Genomic DNA, 6448 nt, shown 5'->3' with positions numbered 1-6448 from the left:
ACCCATGTCTATTGTGTCAGTGTTGCCATCCAACCATCTCATCCTCTGTCGTCCCCTTCTCCTCCTGCCTTCAATCTTTCCCAGCATCAGGGTCTTTTCAAATGAGTCAGCTCTCCACATCAGGTGGCCAAAGTATTGCCGTTTCAGCTTCAACATCAGTCCTTCCAATGAACACCTAGGACTGATCTCCTTTAGGATGGATTGGTTGGATCTCCTTGGAGTCCAAGGGGCTCTCAAGAGTCTTCTCCAACACCACAATTCAAAGGCATCAATTCTTCAGTGCTCAGCTTTCTTTGTAGTCCGACTGGTCAACCACCAATTAAAAGTTAAGCATAGGGTACCTTTCTGGTGGTCCAGTGGCTAAGACTCCATGTTCCCAATGCAGAGGGCCTGTGTTTGGTCCCTGGACAGGGAACTAGATCCCACATGCTGCAACTATGACCTGGTGCAGCCAAATAAATAAGTATATAAATAATTTTTTTAAAAGAAGATGCTACAGGAGAAACAGGAGTTAAAAAACCAAGCTGTCCACTTCATTCCTGCCTGGAGTCTAGGGGAAAAGGTGACAAGCCCTCTTTAGGATTAGAGACTCTTGTTCAAGGCCTGGGGGTGAAGGTCAGTCATTGCTGAAACACAGGTAAGCATAGCCTTGAGGTGGGAGGAAAAACCACAGTGTGGGCTCTTACATACTGATAGCTAAAATGAATCTAAAGAAAGCTGAGCTCTGAAGAATTGATGCCTTTGAATTGTGGTGTTGGAGAAGACTCTTGAGAGTCCCTTGCACTGCAAGGAGATCCAACCAGTCCATCCTAAGGGAGATCAGTCCTGGGTGTTCATTTGGAAGGACTGATGTTGAAGCTGAAACGGCAATACTTTGGCCACCTGATGTGGAGAGCTGACTCATTTGAAAAGACCAGGATGCTGGGAAAGATTGAGGGCAGGAGAAGAAGGGGACGACAGAGGATGAGATGGTTGGATGGCATCACTGACACAATAGACATGGGTTTCGGTGGACTCCGGGAGTTGGTGATGGACAGGGAGGCCTGCTGTGCTGTGGTTCATGGGGTCGCAAAGAGTTGGACATGACTGAGCTATGGAACTGAACTGACCAATTATAGAATCCTGGGCCCCCTGAAGTAGAAGCAAAGAGTTCTGATGATTAGACCACCAGGGCAGTCCCTGTCTAATCTTCTTAAAATGTTTCTTGAATCAAGCCTTTGCCCAATAAGAGATTTAATAGTGCTTGGAGACTACAATATATCCCATTTCTCCTCCTTTTATTTTTCTTGGTTTCTCTTTCTCACCCTACTGTAACAAACTGCTTCAAGTCTTTATGAAAATATCCGAGCAGTATTTTGGAACTGAATTATTTGGAGTTACTGAAAGTGTTCCATCACATTATAATTTGCATATAAGGAGGAAAGTTATCACCAAATCATGCCTACTTCATGACTTGTGAACTGGGTATAGTCAATGTATCTGTCATTGTATTTTGTCAGTGTCTCTCAAAACACCGTGTATTAAGTTGATCAGTTCATATTCTCTCATTGGTGATAGAGTGGCGGCCTCCCAAATCAGAACCTGAGGCCTGATGTGCCCTTCCCTTCCTGGGGCCCACCTATGTGTTCCATTGAGTCAGGAGCCACTCTGTCGCGGTACCTCTCTGTACCTAGCTGCTGCTATCTCACCAGACTCCTGCTGCCCATCCCCTGCACAAGCCAGCAGGCAGGACCTCCACTCTGGGGGGCACCAGCTTGGGGCCACCTCGGACTGGCTGGTGGGGTCAGAGGGGGGCTGAGCCCACAGCACTCACTGACTCAGACGGTGATCATGCTTGATGGACTAGTCAAGCACCTCTACGTGGCCACAATGGTCTCAGCCGCTTGCGTGCCTGGTTCCACCAAGGGCTGGAGGCTGACATTGCTGGCGGGGCCGGGGCATCCATTGGCTGGCGCAACCGTGGGCCCCTCCCCCAAGCAAGCAACAGTTAGTGAACAACTGTCAATTAACTTCCCAGGTGGCGCTAGTGGTAAAGATCCCGCCTAGACTCCATTGAATCCCTGGGTCAGCAAGATCCCCTGGAGGAGGGGACAGCAACCCACTCCAGTATTCTTGCATGGAGAACACCATGGACAGAAGAATCTGGTGGGTTAGGATCCATGGGGTCACAAAAGAGTCAGACACGACTGAAATCGACTTAGCACAGCACAGTTACCCTTAGTGGTCTGGCTTAGCCACTGGATGGTGCCAAAGTGGGTCCCTTCCCCCACTTGTATACAGAAGGAGCCTGAATTTGGACTGAAGGAAGATGGTTTTTTGAGATGCTAGTCTGCCATCTTGGTCTCCTAGCTTTCCGATTAAAGTTATTATTGCTTGTCCCAACAACTGGTTTCCTGATTTATTAGCCTGTTGTGCAACCAGCAGAAGGAACTTGGGCTCAGTAACAGTGGTACCTATTTGTTCCTTTCCTTTTTATGGACGTGAATGATGGCTGTGGAGAGTTCTAGGCCATCAGGCAAATTATTGCTATTACAATCATGCATCTTGAAATAATGGAGCTGTAGTTCTTATGGGGACATCTGTTTCTGTTGGTGACATCTTCCAGATGCTCCATAAAACACGCTTGATCGTGCACTCAGTTCTTAATCAGGCCCAGTCTGCCAGGATGGGAGAAGCGGGCCCTGGTTCCTGGGGCTTGGCACCTGCAACACAAAAGTCCCAAGGCAGGCTGTACAGGAAGTGAGTTCTGAGCAGCTGCAGAGGTCTTATGTCAGTGGTACCTCTTTTAGGTAAACCTCTTTCAGCACAGAGAAAACTTCTTATGGTGAATTTGAAATTCTGATCTGTTACCAAATTGGTTGGACCCGCGCCAGTGTCCTAGCACCCACCAACACCCCTTGTCTTGGCCAGGGAAGTTTTTTTTCTATAATATTTGCACAGCCAATAACGAAACCGATGCTAAGACTGGAAGGACACAAGCTTTATTCAATGGCCAAGGATGGAGTAGGAACCTGGTTCACAAATCAACTTCTCAACCAGATTTGGGAAGAGACACCATTTATATAGGAGAGTTGAGGTTAAACAGAGGAGCTGGAAGTAGCAGGAGGAACGTTTATGACTAATCTGAGAACAGAGGTGTGGTTTGGATGGGAACTGAGGCAATACTCCTTTTCAGTCCTTGTCTGGGCATTTCCAGCTGTTGGCATGGTGATTGTCCATCATCTTAGCGCTGGTGGGTGTGTCACTTAACTTATGCTAATGTATTACAATGAGTGCACAATAAGGCTCAGGGTCTACTAGAAGGCAAATCTTCCACCATCTTAGGCCTTACTAGTTGTAATCGGTTCTGGTTTATTTCTTTGCGGCCTTTCTGAAGATGGCGGGCACAGTGGAGCGCTGCAGTGCCTAGGGCCACCTCAAGGGACCATGTGCTGTAGCTGGATGGCAGATGCAGATGATAGTCTTGTCTGGCGTAGGTGGCTGGCGAGTTAGACCCAGCGCCTTATTTAGTTCTCTGGACACCAGTAAGTGAGCTTAATGTGTTTTCACAGCAGTTACAGAATACAGTTCTGTATTCTTACAGAATAATTGTGTGTTAGCTACCTGTGACTATTTTTTGTGGAATTTGTTGGAATGACATTATCATATCCTAATAAGCATAAAACAAGCATATACACAAGATGCATTTACCATCTTTTATGTTAAGATTGTACTTGTATGACCAGACACGTTTGCATGTTTTTCTCCGTGTCTATGCCTATGGTGATTTGGTGCCAAATTATAGTGCCTTTTGGGGCTTTCCAGGTGGCTTGGTGGCAAAGAATTCACCTGCCAAGCAAGAGGCACAGGGTTCAGTGCCTGGGTCAGGGAGATTCCCTGGAGGAGGAAATGGCAACCCACTCCAGTATCCTTGCCTGGGAAATCCCTTGGACAGAGGAGCCTGGAGGGCTACAGTCCATGGAGTTGCAAAAATTGGACAGACTTACTGACTAAACAAGGAATACTATCTTTCAATGGATTTCGTTGTCGAGGTACCAGTCAGGGCAAACCTAATCAAAAAAATTTTTTTTCTTTAAATGAAAATTAATAACATAAATTTATTTGATTACTCACTAATAAATACCAGGGTATAAGTGTATATATTTAAGAATCATTGGTTTCACTTTCTTCATGGTCTATAATTTGGTTCTGGTATCAGGACTGCTTATCATAAATTCATACTAGATAATGGGTTAAAACTTTAGTGGTAATATTTCAGCCCCAAGACCAACTCTAATAACCCATATGGTTCTTGCTCAGGCAAGGATCTGGAGTTGACTCACATAGTTGCTCTGATTGTTATCTTGCGTTACAAATTGTTCCTCCTCTTTTTTGAGTTCATTTTTCAATCTAAATGAAGGAAGAGATAGTAAAAATCAGTTTTTAGCATATTATTATAGTAATACTTTACAGGTGCACTTTTCCAAAAAAGTCTTTAAAAATTGGAGTACAGTTGATGTACAATATTAGGCAAGTTACAAGTGTACAATATAGTGGTTTGCAATTTTTAAAGGTTATACTCCATTTATTGGGTCTTCCCTGGTGGCTCAGATGGTAAAGTGTCTGCCTACAATGCGAGAGACCCAGGTTCGATCCTTGGGTGAGGAAGATCCTCTGGAGAAGGAAATGGCAACCCACTCCAGTACTCTTGCCTGGAAAATCCCATGGATGGAGGAGCCTGGTAGGCTGCAGTCCATGGGGTCGCAAAGAGTTGAACACAACTGAGTGACTTGACTTTCACTCCATTTATAGTTATCATAAGATATTGGCTATATTTCCTGTGTTGTACTTTATATGCTTGTAGCTTTTTTTAAAAAATCTACATAATAGTTTGTACCTCTTAATCCTGTGCTCCTATATTGCCCTTCTCTGCTTCCCTCTCCTCACTGGTAAGCAATTTCTCTATATTAAAAAAAAAAACATTTCTTATTCCTTATAAGTTTGTTTGTAAAAAGAGGAATTAAGCTAAAATTAAGGTCAATTTTTAAACTGTATTAAAGTGTTTAAAATCACTGTGTTCTGGTCATGGGCCTATGTGGCAATATCCTAAAATTTCACAAGATGGCGAGCATTTCCCTTTAAAGCGGAACTGAAAGGCTTTTACTGGAAAGGCAATATGCTTTTTGGTTCATTGAAACAAGAAATCCAGAACGCTTCCTACCCCTCCTTTTCTTACCTATGCTTGTAGTTCAAAAAGACAAAGCAAAACATCTTATTTTACTTTCTTTTTGTACCAAAGATGAAAATAAAAATAAACGTGCTTTTAGTAATTTCTTCTCATTCTTCCTAGTTTTTATTCTAGAGCAACAGGCACAACTTTTCCAGAACCATTTTGATTACAAAGATCAAAGTTTTATTAACTTGATAAAGAAATTACTAACTGAAAGCATCAAGAGTCTGAGCTTGCCATGAGTCCAAGTGAGGCCAAGTCATTTTATTCCCGAGCAATCTTTCATGTTCTCATCTTGTCCAAATCTAAATATTATCTAAACCAACCTGTGGCTTCTAGTGTTTTAACACAAAAATCCTGCCCAGAACTCAGAGGCAACCATATGGAAAAGACCCTGGGGATACTTAATTCTGTTCTTTAATTGTTAAAGAAATTAACTCTTGAAGCAAATATTTTAAAGTTTTTTGAGAAAACAAGAGTAGGAAATAGGGCTATAACCCATGACTATAGGCCTTCTGTCAATTTTTCCACCCTACTCCGAGGCTCTGCTTTCTGGTAGCTCAGCTAACAAAGAATTCACCTACAATGCAGGAGACCTGGTTCTATTCCTGGGTCAGGAAGATCTCCTGGAGAAGAGACGGGCTACCCACTCCAGTATTTTGGCCTGGAGAATTTCATGGACTGTATAGTCCATGGGGTCTCAAAGAGTTGGACAGGACTGAGCGACTTTCACTTTCACTTCAAGGCTCCATAAAGTATTCTTGGACTTTCAAAGGACTGCCTAGACCAGTCAGTAGTGGCCCAATTACCTTGTTGAAATGCTTCCATTTCCATGGGGTTACCTTCTAAACAACACTTCAGATACCTGATCTTCAAACTACTTAACTGATCTTACCCCAGAGAGCAGGAAGCTCCATCTTGAACAGAGGACACTTGGGCTTTGGGGAAGGAGAAACTTTGTGGGAAGTAATACTGACTTAGACTGGGTTGGGATGCTCCAGTTGGGACCTTGGCAGCCTCCAAGTATGTAGCTGGGTTGGGAAATGTTAAAATGATTGGATATATTGGAATCAGAGGCACATGTCACAGTTTTACCCCATGCTGACCTGACATGCTTTGTACTCTACATAATTAGTAATTAAGTGATCCAAGAGAAATCACTTATCTACTGTGGTCCATGGTTGCTTCATCTGAAGTTGAAATTCATGACATCTTAGAAAGTTTCCTATTTCTGAAATG

General features: G+C 43.5%; 1 pseudogene; it reads right to left on the bottom strand.

Annotated features, from left to right (window-relative positions):
- Positions 1 to 1427: 1427 nt before the first annotated feature.
- LOC114110340 (multiple coagulation factor deficiency protein 2 homolog) lies at positions 1428 to 6126 on the bottom strand (annotated as a pseudogene).
- Positions 6127 to 6448: the final 322 nt, after the last annotated feature.

Source organism: Ovis aries, chromosome 22 (assembly GCF_016772045.2).
Source record: "Ovis aries strain OAR_USU_Benz2616 breed Rambouillet chromosome 22, ARS-UI_Ramb_v3.0, whole genome shotgun sequence".
In the NCBI taxonomy this organism is placed as follows: Eukaryota; Metazoa; Chordata; class Mammalia; order Artiodactyla; family Bovidae; genus Ovis; species Ovis aries.
Note: the sequence above shows the minus strand (reverse complement) of the source record. Positions and strands in the feature narration are given on the sequence as shown.